Genomic DNA, 15,849 nt, shown 5'->3' on the forward strand with positions numbered 1-15,849 from the left:
GGCTTCCTTTTGTTGTTTTTCCGTTTCCCTGTTTTTGTTTTTTCCTTCTTTTTTTTTTTCATGTATTTTTTTTTTTTTTTTGCTTGTAATAAGGCTCTGTCCTCTCTCTTAATCTACTTGATTGATACTCTTCGGGGTATGTGCTTTTGGTCCAGACCCTTGGATTGTGGATGTGAACGATATCCTGGCTTTTGGGTCGAGGAGGATGAGTTTCGGCATTGGGGTTTTCTCCTCTCAGGGACGAGGAATAAGAGCTACCTATGTATTGGATTGAATCTGTCTAGTGCAGAGTTGTTTTTAAAATTGAAGACCAATCATAGGTTAGCGGGTGTTGATGTCATTGATAGGTCTTGATTGCTAGATTGTTATATTTGTATCTTTGATGTCTGTAACCTTAGCTTTGGCTATGATTTACTTCAGCGCTTTATGGAATGTTTTCCCTTTCAAAAAAAAAAAAAAATATCAATATTAACACCTTTTTTAAAACCTTTAAATAATGTACACTATTAAATGCACCAACTTTAAATACTAATTAATATTATTCTCGTATAAAATGGAGAGGATTCTTGTGACGTCTCTCATATTTAGGAACTAAGTTTTGGAGGTTCAATTCTTTATTTTTCTTGTTGCAAGTTGTAAACCTTGGTTCCAACGTGCTAATCCTTCAACGCTTTAACCCAAGCACTTGGTTTTGTATCTTCTATTAGTTATTATAATTGTCATTATTGTTGTTTGTTCCCCAGTTAATCTTTCTGCTCATGGAAAGATAATTTGATTTAATTGTCGTTAGTGTTGTTTGTTCCCAAACAAGTTGTACCTAATTTAGTAACAACTTTCAATTATAATCTAATCAAAGGAATATTATTATTTTGGTATCAAAAGAGATTTGAACCAGTATTTTAAGGAGCGTGGTATGGTAACCAGGAGGGAGAGCTCGTGGTGTACACGCTTCACTCCTACACAATTTATCTTTACACTATTTGATGTGACTTTTGAAATTGACATTGAATTAAAATTTAATAGTAATCAATCGTAGATTTAATATTAATTTTAAAAATCATGTAAAAAGTATAAAAGTGAAAATGTGTATAGCATTACTCTTATGCCTTGTTTGGTTTGCTGAATCAGTATTATGTTAGGAAAATGAATAGTTATTACTAGAAATGTAGGATGTTGGAATTAAATAATTATTCATATTCTTTAGTTTGGTATCAACACATCTTTCATAATTGGAATTGAACTAAAATTACTAAAAAACTCACATGATTTCTAATTTTTTTCAAAACTCAAATTTAAAAAAAAAATTAAAAAAAGTTGAACGTGGGTGGCCCTGAGGGTGGCCTGACGACACTTGAGTTGGCCGCGCCCCCTTGGTGTGGATCGGGGGGTGGCCGTGTTTTCTATGGGTGGCCAGCCACCTATACGTTTAACATTTTTTTTTTATTTTTTATTTTTATTCTTATGTTTGAAAGAAATTTGTTAAAAGAAAAATTTTTGTTTTTTGAAAAACCTTATCCATTTTTACAGTAATAGCTATTCTACTCATTTATTTAAAGGAATAGCTATTTCTTTATGGAAAAATGTTAAGGTCACAACATAAATTCAACTTATAGCCCAACTTCTCTCCTACGTGTCATTTAAATAAAAAAAATTAATAGAGAGGATTTTGAGATTCTGAAAATTTGGGAAAAAAAAAAACAATTTGTTTGGTTTAAAATTCAATTTTTTTTTACACGTAGGAGAAAAGTTGGGTTTGTGTTGTGTCCGTATCAAACCTCTTTATGTAAGAGATTAGTTATTCCTACAAAAATAATTACACCTAATAATAAATCCCTACCAAACAAAAGAATAACTATTTAATAAAAATAATAATTTTATTTTAAGGATTTATTCGGCAAATGAAACGGCCTTATTTTATTTGAGATTGTTACTGAGCATCAAGTGGACAAGCTAGATGATGTGCTATCCATATGTTGCTTTGTATTGGCCGTCATAAGAAAAGCGTTGACTGGCTCAACGGCTATAATGGCCTGATCATATGATGATGTCTCCGGTTAGAGACAATGAGATAGTTTGACAATGCTTTTTATATTTTGATTGTAATGTAACGTGAATGTGAAATTAATTTTACGTATTTTATGTTTTGAATATTTTTTTGCTAACAAATAAAAAGATAGACTAAAAAACGTTATCAAGGGAATTCTATAATCATTTCAAGCGGTCATAAGGTGATGGGCAGAAATCCAAACTTTATCCAAAACAGACCTTAAACTTTACGATATACCAACATTTATTACTAAGTAAGATATTATGAATTAAATAAAAGTTTTTTTTTTTTTTTTTTCTTTTTTTGGGGAAAACTTCAGATTTTCATAAAATTATATGGAGAAACCTTGCTCAGTAGTACAATATTTTGGATAAAAATGGGACTATTCTCACCTATACTTTGTCTAAAGATTGATGAAGAGCTGCTTTTGCCGGATGTTGAGGAGCTTCTTTTCTGCTACGTTCTACAAACCATAATTGAAGGCCATTTGGCATACCTCGAATATCCTTGATCAATTGTTCACACCGGCTCCAACAAAAGCCTTTCTGTCGCAAAACATGCATAATTTCCGGCGTGTCCCCCTCTAAAATTACTTGTTTGAGCTCCAAATATCTAAAAATTCAGCTGCCTTCCAAGCTACCACCACCCCAGCTACTGTTGAGTCGGTAATAAATGGCATTATGATACACAGTTGCTAGAACGAAGCCCTTAACATTTTTGGCCATCACACCCCCACACCCATCTTCTTTTCCAATTTATCAAGAGTTGCATCTTAATTTATTTTAATCAACACCTCATGAGGTTTCTTCCAACTCGGTTCCTCCATATTATTCCTATAAACTTGTGTTGCTTGATGGAACTTTTTCACTAAATCTTTTACACTTTTTACTAATTGATGGGGGAGTCCATCTTCTATGCGGTCATGGCACATAGAGGTCGATTTGTGCTACTAATTAGGAAGTGACACCTAAGCCCATCATACCAAACTTAAATTTAGCAACAAAAAAAAAAAAAAACACTTAAAAATTAATTAAAATAAAATAAAATTAGAAAGGGTGTTTGCCAATCGACAGCCAACCCAAGTGGGGGGGTGGGCGCGCCATCCCAAATGTGGCTGGGGTGGCGCGTGACCTCTCCCAAATCTGGCTGGTGGTGCTTGCGGCCACCCACGACCCATTGGGTGGCGCGTAGCCACCCAAGATCTGGCTGGGGGTGGCACGCAACCACTCCCATGGCCTAGGAGTGGCCGCGCGCCACCCCTGGCCACCCCAAATGTGGCTGGGGTCGCTCGCGGGCCACATCCAATCACCTCAGGGGTGGCCTGCAAGCCACCCCAGAAGTGGCCCAACCACCCTAGATGTGGCTAGTGGCTCGCAACCACCTTAGGGGTGGCCTACGAGCCACCCCAAGGTGGTAGGGGGTGGCCGCCAACCGCCCCCACTTCCCTCTAGTTGGTAGCTACCCCTACTAAATCAAAACTATCATGGAGAGAGATAGAGAGAGAGTGACGGAAATACCGGGGAGTGATGTGGCGGGTTCAACGGGCGGTGATGTCTGGAGTGGTTGGTGGCAGTGGCAGTGGCGGGCGGTGATGTTGAAGGTTTTTTTTTTTTTTGAAGAATAAGAATGGTGAGTTAAAACATGTGTTTTGTTAGCATGTATTTATTTTATTTGAAGCTGACGTGGTGACCTATAAATGGTGGGCATAAAAGCCTTGTTTTATGCAACGACCGCACTGAAATTATTCTCTTGATGGGGTGTAGGGGTGTAAATGAGCTGAGCCTGACCGAACTTCCCTTGTTCGGGCTCGGCTCATTTACTATAGGGTTAGGCTCTAGAGACAAAAATCCTTACATAATCCAAACAGAAGTTCGGCAAGAGAGGTAGAGACCGACGAGGAGTGACGGAGACCAGCGACAGAGACAGAGACAGAGACAGATACCGACGATAGAGACAGAGACTGACGATAGATAGATAGAGACCAGCGACAGAGATAGATACCAGCAACAGAGATGGATACCAGTGATAGAGACAAAGACCGCGACAGAGACAGAGATCGGTGAGGAGAGATAGTGACGAGTGTGAGAGGCGTTGAGGCAGGCGGCAAAGACAGGGATGAGTGTGAGAGAACTCAGAAGCTCCTTAGGTTTAGGGTTAGATGAAATCATGAAAGTTGTTGGGGTTATCCCACATCGGTTGTAGAAGGGGCTGGTGGTCAGTTTATAAGTGTGAGGAAAAGTCTTACCTCTTGAGCTAGCTTTTGGCGTTGAGATAAGCCCAAAACCACCCAACACTTGTAACAAAGCCCAGGTTTACCAACAAGTCTCGGTCCAATAGTCCACGGGAGAAACAGGTTGTCGCTACTATAACTTAGAGCCCGATGTGTGAGGGGGAGATTGTTGGAGTTATCCCACATTGGTTATGGAATGAGCTGGTGGTCACTTTATAAGTATATTGTGTCCCACATTGATAAAATATAAAAGAAAATAGTAGTTAATATACTTAAGTGGACCTTAGCCCATTAACTTAGGCTTTTGGGGTAGAGTTGTGTTTAACTATGTATATTAATGTACTCTTCGTAAAAACTCTGTAACCGCTTTATCTCCCTTCAAATGGTATCAGAGCCATGGTTACCTTCCTGAAATGGGTGTCAAGATGCGTGGGTTTAGAGTTGTGCTCTTCGGGGTATGTGCTTTTGGTCCTGACCATTGGATTGTGGATGTGAACGATGGTCTGACTTTCGGGTTGAGGATGATGAGTTTCGACATGGAAGTTCTCTGCTTTCAGGGCCAAAGAATAAGAGTTGCCTATGCATTGGATTTAGTCTGGTACAAGCCTATTTTTAAAACTGAAGACTAGTAATAGGTTAGTAGATATTGATGTCATTGATAGGTCTTGATTGCTAGATTGTTATATTTGTATCTTTGACGTCTGTAACCTTAGTTTTGGCTATGATTTGCTTCAGAGCTTTATGCTCTGTTTGTAAGAGCTCTTGCTCGCAGTCTTTTCATCAATGAATGAGTATGAAATGTTTTCTTTTTCAATATATATATATATTAACACATTTTTTAAAACCTTTAAATAATATAGACTATTAAATGCACCAAATTTAAATGCTAATAAATATTATTCTTGTATAAAATTGAGAGGATTCTTGTGACATCTCCCATATTTAGGAACTAAGTCTTGGAGGTTCAATGCTTTATTTTACTAGCTTGTTGCAAGTTGTAAACCTTTGTTCCAATGTGCTAATCCTTCAACGCTTTAACCCAAGCACTTGGTTTTGTATCTTCTATTACTATAATTGTCATTATTGTTGTTTGTTCCCAACTTTATCTTTCTGCTCATGGAAAATGGAACTCCACCAAACAAGTTGCACATAATTTAATAACAACTTTCAATTATAATCTAATCAAAGGAATATTATTATTTTGGTATCAGAAGAGATTTGAACCAGTATTTTAAGGAGCGTGGTACGGTAACCAGGAGGCAGAGCTTGTGGTGTACACGCTTCACTCCTATACTCTTATCTTTACATTATTTGATGTGGCTTTTAGAATTGAAATTGGATTAAAATTTGATAATGATCTATCATAAATTTAATATTAATTAAATCACGTAAAAATTAAAAAGTATAAAAGTGAAAATGTGTATAGCATTACTCTTAGGCTTTATTTAGTTTGCGGAATGAGTATTATCTTAGGAAAATGAATAGTTATTACTAAAAATGTAGGATGTTGGAATTAAATAATTATTCATATTCTTTAATTTGATACCAACACATCTTTCATAATTGGAATTGAACTAAAATTATTAAAAAACTCACATGATTTCTAATTTTTTTCAAAACTCAAATTTTAAAAAATTAAAAAAAAGTTGAACGTGGGTGGCCCTGAGGGTGGCCAGGCCACCCTTGACGCAGCCACCTCGGTGTGGATCAGGGGGTGGCCAGGGTTTTCTATGGGCGGCCAACCACCTACACGTTTAACATTTTTTATTATTTTTTATTTTTATTCTTAAGTTCGAAAGAATTTTTTTTAAAAGAAAAATTTTTGTTTTTTGAAAAACCTTATCTATTTTCTCAGTAATAGCTATTCTTCTCATTTTTTTTAAAGGAATAGCTATTTCTCTATGTAAGAGCATCTCCAGCAGTAAGAGGTATTCTACCTAATCAAAAAGTACAATTCTCTATTTTATCTATTCATTTTTTAATACCAACTCCAACAGATTCTTTATTTTATTATTTATTTTATTAAATATTATTTTTTAATTTTTTTTTTATCTGCGACTGCTTTTGCATCATCTTGTAAATTGCAATAGAATTGATTCACGCAGCATACCTGTGTGTCATTTTTATTTATTTTTATTTTTTCATTTTTAGTTTGTCGATTATATGCATGCTATTCAATTTTTTTTTTTTTTTTTTTGGAGTTTTTAGTGACTCAAAAGACTTAAATTTGTATCATAAATTCATAAACAGAGAAGAGAGAGAAACGTTGAGGGAGGGAGAGAAGAGAGAAGAGAAAGAAACGTTGAGGGAGAGAGAGAAGAGAGAAAATAATGTGAAAATAATATTATATTCAACAATCCAGTGTGCTACAGTGAATAGCAATATGAAGCTATTCACTATAGCAGTTAAGGTATAATAGCTAATATGAAGCTATTATGTTGGAGCAAAAAAAAAGAATAAAATAGCTAAATGTAGCTAATATCTCCCTTTTAATTACACAGCTGAAGATGCTCTAAGAGATTAGTTATTCCCAGGAAAATAATTATACCTAATAATAAATCCCTACAAAAAAAAATAACTATTTCATAAAAATGATAATTTTATTTTAAGGATTTATTCGGCAAATGAAACGGCCTTATTTTATTTGAGATTGTTACTGAGCATCGAGTGGACAAGCTAGATGATGTGCTATCCATATGTTGCTTTGTATTGGCCGTCATAAGAAAAGCGTTGACTGGCTCAACGGCTATAATGGCCTGATCATATGATGATGTCTCCGGTAAGAGACAATGAGATAGTTTGACAATGCTTTTTATATTTTGATTGTAATGTAACGTGAATGTGAAATTAATTTTAAGTATTTTATGTTTTGAATTTTTTTTTCCTAACAAATAAAAAATAGACTAAAAAACGTTGTCAAGGGAATTCTATAATCATTTCAAGTGGTCATGAGGTGATGGGCAGAAATCCAAACTTTATCCAAAGACCTTAAACTTTACGATATACCAACATTTACTATTAAGTAAGATATTATGAAATAAACAAAAATGTTTTTTTTTTTTTTTTTTTTTTTAAAGAAAACTTCAGATTTTCATAAAATTATAGAGAGAAACCTTGCTCAGTAGTACAATATTTTGGATAAAAATGGGACTATTCTGATCTATACTTAGTCCAAAGATTGATGAAGAGCTGTTTTTTGTGGATGATGAGGAGCTTTATGGCTTCTTTTTTGCTATGTTCTACAAACCATAATTGAAGGCCATTTGGCATACCTCGAATATCCTCGATCAATTGTTCACACCGGCTCCAACAAGAGCCTTTCTATGGCAAAACATGCATAATTTTCAGCGTGTCCCCCTCTAAAATTACTCGTTTAAGCCCCAAATATCTAAAAATTCAGCCGCCTTCCAAGCTATCACCACCTCAACTACTATTGAGTCGGTAATAAATGGCATTACAGTACACATAGTTGCTGGAACAAACCCCTTAACAATTTTGGATATCACCCATAGACCCTCACACCCATCTTCTTTTCCAATTTATCAAGAGTTGCATCTTAATTTATTTTAATCAACACCTCATGAGTGAAAATTGTAAAACGACTAGGGGTGCAAAGGCGGTTACGGTTAGCGGTTAGTGGCAATAACCGCTAATCGTAACCGCCTTAGTGGTTAATAGATTTCACTAACCGCAACCGCTAACCGCCTAACGGTTAGCGGTTAGCGGTTAACCGCCGGTTAGCGGTTAGCGAAATAGATAACCGCCCGCTAACCGTTTTTTTTAAATTGGGCTTTTTTTTTTGCTTTTTTTTTTTTTTGGCTTATTTTTACCCTCATTTTTTTTTTCTTGTATTTTTAATATCTTCTTGGGCCCAATTGCTATAAAAAAGAGCCCATATTGAAAAATAAAAAATATTTGACCCAAAATTTACATTTACTTATACTTTAAAAAAATGTCCTTAAATATTAAATCATAACTGGTTAACTTTTTTAAAAAAATAAAAAAAATTCAACACAACATACAAAAAGAAGTTCAGAATTCAGACAACTGTCAGTAACTTTGAGAGAGGCTGCTCAGTAACTTTGAGTGATTTTGATATTTCGTGAGATTTAGGGTTGGGAAGAAAGAGATGAATATATATAGGTGTAAAACGACGTAGTTTTGCCTTCTATATAATTTTTTTTTTTTAAAAAAAAAAAAAAGGGTTAAAGGATAAAACTATTAACTATCAATAATTCAATTTAAAAAAAATTGTACAAATGGTTCAAAAAATTCAAAATTGTTCAAAAAATGGTTTTTTTTTTTTTTTTTTTTTTTTTTCAAAAAATGGTTAAATTTCTTTTTCTAAAAAATGTTCAAAAAATACATTAATACTTCAATTGTGATTATAAGTAACACATTGTTGAATCTAATGTCAATTACTTAATTTGATATTATATAATCATATAGTCTCATTAAATTATATCATATGATTCATATGATTAATTATTTAAATTCTTATCATATTTACTTATAATCTTTTTTCTTTGAATTGAACTTAATATCTAATGGTAAATGGTAATGTTCAAACTCCTAAATCCTAAATTCCTTAAGAATCTAATAATGCTTTAATTAAATTGTAGACTTGTAGTTATAAGTAATATATTGTTTAATTCAATTGAATCAATTGTGATTATCATTGTACATGAATCATATGATTAACTTGTAGACTTATGACTTATGAGTTATGTCATATTATATATGTATTATTTATTATTATGTAATCATATGATTTAATGATTAAGTCATCATGTGATATAATCATATCAATTATAGTGATAATATATAAATTACTAAAATTATAATGATAATACATTAATACTTAAATTGTGTTTATAAGTAACACATTGGTCATTGTTTAATCCAATGTCAATTACTTAATTTGATATTATACGAATCATAATAAAGTATTTGAATTGTCATTGAATCATATGATTAAGTATTGATATTATACATTTATATTATTCATATGCATATATAGACTTATAAGTTTATAACATACATTGGAAATAAATCTCTAGATATTTAATTGTTGTATTAGTATGAATTGGTATACTTATGAGTTATGTCATATTATATATGTATAATTTATTATTATATAATCAAATGATTTAATGATCAATTGATCATGTAATATAATCATATAAATTATAGTGATAATATATTAATACTCAAATTGTGATTTAATTATTTTTTAAAAAAAATGTGATTTAATGATGAAGTGATTATGTTATATGTATAAATATTTTTATAACTATAATTATAAAAATATATTATATAAAAATGCGGTTAGCGGTTACGGTTAGTAGACCCAATAACTACTAACCGCTAACCGCTAGGCGGTTATAGCGGTTAGGCGGTTAGCGGTTAATGCGGTTAAGTGGTTAGGCGGTTAAGCGGTTAGCGGTTATAACGGTTAGCGGTTAGTGGACGGTTTTTAACCGCCCGCATTGACACCCCTAAAAACGACTCCAAACAACACCTATTCAAATGTCTAGGTGATTCACAAATATTCAGCGGAATAAGAAATGAAAATTAAGAACACAGATATTTGGTTACGAAAGAGGAAACCATTTAGAGAACTTTCTAAATGTAAAACCTCTCCGGCGCAGCCAAACCCAGGAAATCAATCCACTATAAGAAGAATAAGGAAAACAAGAAGAATTACAAAACCTTTGTAATTTACTATTCCTTGTATACGACAAGCGACCTACTTGACTTCTACCACAGTAGCCCTTTCCAGAACATCTGACACAATTCTTCTATAAGATTTCCTTTCACCGGAACTCCGATTGGCTTCACGTATTTAATCTTTACTCACATAAACTAGAACAATATCTCTCTCTAAGCTCTCTGTTTTTGCTCTCAAAATATGTACGTATAATAGGCAAAACAGATTGTTTAAATAGAAAATAAACTAACAAATCGGCAGCCATGTCCGGACAGGGCTAATCTGGGGTCCGGACATGGCTAGGGTTACATATGCGTAACCTAGTGATGTCCGGACATCCAAGTCTTGTGTCCGGACAGGCCATATAAAATGGCTTGCTGGAAATCGGGTCCGGACCCAGCTTCTGGTGGTCCGCACCTCCCCCTCAAAATGTAGTTTTTGGAATTCAGGTCCGGACCCAGCTTCTGGTGGTCTGGATAGACATTCTGGAAATGTTGTCCAGTCTTGATCAACAGCTCCGATCAATGGGCATTTGTGGTCCGATTGAGCTGAAATTTTGCAGGAACGTTCATGACACATGAATCTACATTATGAACGGTGGAGATTAGATTCTGAGCATTCTATATCAATGTTTGAGCCTATAAACAGTAACATCTGCATTTTAGAACTGAATTAAGCCAACATAAGAACTAACAATGAGGTTTCTTCCAACTCGGTTCCACCATATTATCCCTATAAACTTGTGTTGTTTGATGGAACTTTTTCACTGAATCTTTTACACATTTCACTAATTGATGGGGGAGTCCATCTTCTATGCGGTCAAGGCACAAAGAGGTTGATTTGTGCTACTAATCAGGAAGTGACACCTAAGCCCATCATACCAAACTTAAGTTAAGAAGAAAAAAGAAAAAAAAAAAAAAAAAACACACACACACACACACACACACACAACTACACCTGATTATATCAAACATGAGCAAAAAAAAAAAAAACCTTAAAAATAATTTTAAAAAAAAATCATAAAGGGTGTTTGCCAATCACCTGCCACCCCAAGTGGGGGGGTGGGCCCGCCACCCCAAATATGGCTGGGGTGGCGCGTGACCACTCCCAAATCTGGCTGGTAGTGGCTTGCAACCACCCACGACCCATAGGGAGGCGCGTAGCCGCCCCAGATCTGGCTAAGAGTGGCGCGCAGCCACTGCCATGGCCTAAGAGTGGCCGCACGCCACCGTCGGCCACCCTAAATGTGGCTGGGGTGGCTTGCGGGCCACCCCCAGTCACCTTAGGGGTGGCTTGCAAGCCACCCCAGAGGTGGTCCGACCACCCTAGATGTGGCTAGTGGCTCGCGAGCCACTCCCAACCACCTTAGGGGTGGCCTATGAGCCTCCCCAGAGGTGGCCGAGGGTGGCCGCCAACCTCCCCCACTTCCCTCCGATTGGCAGCTACCCCTACTAAATCAAAACTACCGGGGGGAGAGAGAGAGAGAGAGAGAGAGAGAGAGACTGAGAGACTGACGGAGATATCGGGGAGTGACGTGGTGGGGTTCAGCGGGCAGTGACGTTTGGCGTGGTTGGTGGCAGTGGCGAGAGGTGGTGTTGAACGGTTTTTTTTTTTTTTTTTTAAGAATAAGAATGGTGGGTTAAGACATGTGTTTTGTTAGCATGTATTTGTTTTATTCGAAGCTGACGTGGTGACCTCTAAATGGTGGGCATAAAAGCCTTGTTTTGTGCAACGACCGCACTGAAATTATTCTCTTGATGGGGTGTAAGGGTGTAAATGAGCTGAGCCTGACCGAGCTTCCCTTGTTCGGGCTCGGCTCATTTACTATAGGGTTAGGCTCGAGGGCTCAAGTTCAGGCTCGAGAGACAAATCCTTACATAATCCAAATAGAAGTTCGGTGAGAGAGGCAGAGACCGGCGAGGAGTGATGGAGACCGGCGACAGAGACAAAGACAGATACCGACAACAGAGATAGAGATTGACGATAGATAGATAGAGACCAGCGACAGAGACAAATACCAGCGACATAGACGAATACCGGGGACAAAGACAAGAATCGGTGACAGAGACAAAGACCGCAACAGAGGCAGAGATCGGCGAGGAGAGATAGTGACGAGCGTGAGAGGCATTGAGGCAGGCGGCAAAGACAGAGATGAGTGTGAGAGAACTCAGAAGCTCCTTAGGTTTAGGGTTAGATGAAATCATGAAAGTAATGAATATATACCCATTGGAAAACTACGTCGTTTTTGAGTAAGAAATCAACAATTGTTTGTGTAAAACAATGTCGGTTTATAAATTGGTAAAAATAAATGGTTTAAAAAATTACTAAGAAATTAAGAAAAAATGGTTAAAAAATATAATAAAAAAAAATTTGTATTATATATGTATAATTACAATTTATATGGACTTATAAGTTTATAACATACATTGGAACTAAGTCTCTAGGTACTTAAATGTTGTATTGGTATGAATTTGTATACTTATGAGTTATGTCATATTATATATGTATAATTTGTTATTTAATCATATTATATAATCATTAATTGATCATATGATATAATCATATGAATTATAATGATAATACATTAATACTTCAACTGTGGTTATAAGTAATACATTGTTTAATCTAATGTCAATTACTTAATTTAATATTATACGAATCACATTATTATTGTACATAAATAATATGATTAACTTGATTTAGTATTTGAATTGTCATTGAATAATTTGAATCATATAATTAAGTATTGATCTTATATATTTATACTATTCAATATGCATATATGTATAATTATAATTTATAACATGTATGGACTTATAAGTTTATAACATACATTAGAACTAAGTCTCTAGGTATTTAATTATTGTATTAGTATGAATTTGTATACTAATACAACAAATTATACAGTTATACCATATGATTATATAATATGATATAATGATTAATGATTATATCAAATATTTATTATTATTTACTATATATATTTTATATTTCTTATATGTGTTTATATAATATATACACAAATGACACATATAAATAACAAAATAAAAATAAGTTATAGAGTATATTAGTATATTTGTTATTATTGAATAATAATGACGATATAATGTTATTTTACTTAATAAAAAATATATGAGTCGAGCCTAATAAGCGAGCCGAGCCGAGTTTGTTTCGTTTAATATTCGAGCCAAAATTTGTGTTCATGAAATACCTCATTTAATAATCGAGACAAGCACAAATTAACCTTATACGAGCCGATTTCGAGCTCTCTCGCTTACACCCCTAATGGGGTGTGTAAGATCACCACTATTGACTCCTAGAGGTAACACATATTGACATAAATAAATAGAGTATTGTTATTTAATAAATTGTTGTGCACTCTCATGTAATTTGATAATATAATAATGAGAATTAATCTTTAAATTAGTACTTAATAAATAAATAAATAATAGTAACTAATTTTTATGTCACTACAATTCTATAAGAGTCGATTAAATGTGATTGCTCCAAATAAATAGAACCATTTACTAACTACCAATGCTTCGTAAAGCAATAGATGAAAAGTCAAGTATTTCGGCCATTCATTGGGAGGGGACAAATAGACTCAATAGAGGTACGTTTGAATCAAATTATAGATTTTTGTTGTGTCTTTTGGTGTAATAAGATCTTGGGGTTTGACGCTACAATCTGGTATAGGACAATTGCAATTAACTCGGGTTAACTAATTGGTTAACTTGAAGAAAGGTTAAAGCCATAAGAATAATAATAAAAAAAATAGGATGATTTTATTATTATTATCTTTACCTGAATCATCAATCATGTGATTCAGGTAAAGATTTTAAAATTATCCAATATGGCACCTCAAAGGTGCAAGTAGCTCCGTCATTCATCATATAGGATAATTTTAAAATCTATACCTGAATCACATGATTGATGATTAGTTGTTGCCAGATCAGCATACAGTCTTTTTTTTTTTTTTTTAATTTCTTTTTTGGTGCATTAGAGGACAACTTGCCCTCCTACTTGAAAATGATTCACCTTTCAGGTATGGTAAATTTTCTGGTGCTGTTCAATGGGTGCAAATTTTATGACATTTTACCGACATAAACTACCGACCGACCAACAAATTACTCAGAAAAAAACAAAAAACAAAAAAATAAAACAACCAACAAAGGATGGGCAATGTTATGAGTAGGCAGTTCCAAAGATTCATGGAAAGAGATTGGACTTGCCTTTTACTCTGTATCCAGGACCACATTGATTCCTATCATAAGATGTCGTCTTCTTCTTCTTCTTCTTTCTTCTTCTTTCTCATTTTTTATTTTTATTTTTTTATAATAGTTATTTTCTCTAAGCGTGATCGTAATAACATCTGTCTGTTGAGAACCTATGACAGAAGAAGCATAAACTATGAAAATCATAGGCGTTTTCTCAAACTTAATTAAGCTTCCAATTTCATTAAAATATTGATAGAACTTTTAATCAAACATGAAAATTTTCATTAAGAGAGTCAAACTTATATTCTAATGTTTATGTAATCACAAGAAAAAATTACCTTAAAACCACAAAACCACCACCGTTGATGAGTTTAGATGTGACGTTCTTGAATCTGCATGCAGAGTACATCTCATACTGACTATGACAATCCACTAGAGTGGTGCCAAAAGATGAAAATAAGGGTATTTGCAAGTTGAATAAAATATCACAAGTGTTCGAAAGTATAAGACAGGCTAGCTAGCCAGGTGGTCTGCATTTTGTGGAAAGGGTCAAAAAAAAAATAATAATAATCTCAGTAAATATTAATCTAACAACGACTTGTAGTTGTTGCCACCTACTGATTAATATCTACATATATATAATTAATAATTAATCAATGAAGTAACCTGTCATTTCAGACACGTTAAGTGTAGAAGTTGTGCGAAGCTTGACCTTTATCTCATTATCTGGGAATGAAAGTGTAGCATTTTTGAAATGACATGCTTAGATTCTGAAAGAAAATCTTGCCCAGATTTGGCTCTTTGGTGGCCTGCACAGAAGTGACATTAATTGATACCATAATTATCTCAGCCCATAAAATCACTGTCACCCCTCACTACACATAATGCGAGGATAAGAATTCACGACAATTATTTATTTATTTATTTTTAATTGATAGTGTAAAAAAGTTTATATGGGATTTTCTTATTTAAGTCAATTTTGAGTTCTTTGGGCTTTTACTTGAACACGTAGGTTTTATATGAAATTTTTGTATTATTTGTTTAAATTATTAGCAATTTACTCCAGAAAATGCACACCCCCTAAAGGGTTGGTCGATGTTAGTGGGCCTTTGTTTGTTCGGCATCGGCTGACAAAAGGCCTGTGTAGATAGTGTTTTTTTATGGGGCTGAGCTTTGCTGTACTAAGAAGATGATGATGGGTCACTAAACTTGGGCCTTTGGTCCTGGATGGCATCCAAAGCTTTATACACAGAGGTTGGGCTGAAAGTTGACTACTAGTAAACTTCCAATGGCAAAGTGTTCCGAGGAACCAATAATAGTAAACCCCATTTGGGTTTGCAAGCCACCCAAACCCACATGGGGAAGCCACAAAGCCACCCATGGGTGTTGGGGTGGGCCACCCCAACACCTGTTGAGATGGCTGCAGCCAACATATGGTGAGTTTGGGGGTGGCCAAGGGCGGCAGCTCCACCGCTGGCCACCCCTTCAATTTTTGTTGATTTAATTTTTTAATTAAATTAATAAAAATATTAATATTTAAAAGTGATGTGAAAAAAAAAAAAAAAAAAAAAAAGTTGACATGACAAAAGGGTGAGTTTTGAGAGTGAATAATGGACGTTAGACATTTGGAAGGAATGTAACGGAA

This window comes from Corylus avellana, chromosome 6 (genome assembly GCF_965113065.1).
Source record: "Corylus avellana chromosome 6, dhCorAvel1.hap1.2, whole genome shotgun sequence".
Classification (NCBI taxonomy): domain Eukaryota; kingdom Viridiplantae; phylum Streptophyta; class Magnoliopsida; order Fagales; family Betulaceae; genus Corylus; species Corylus avellana.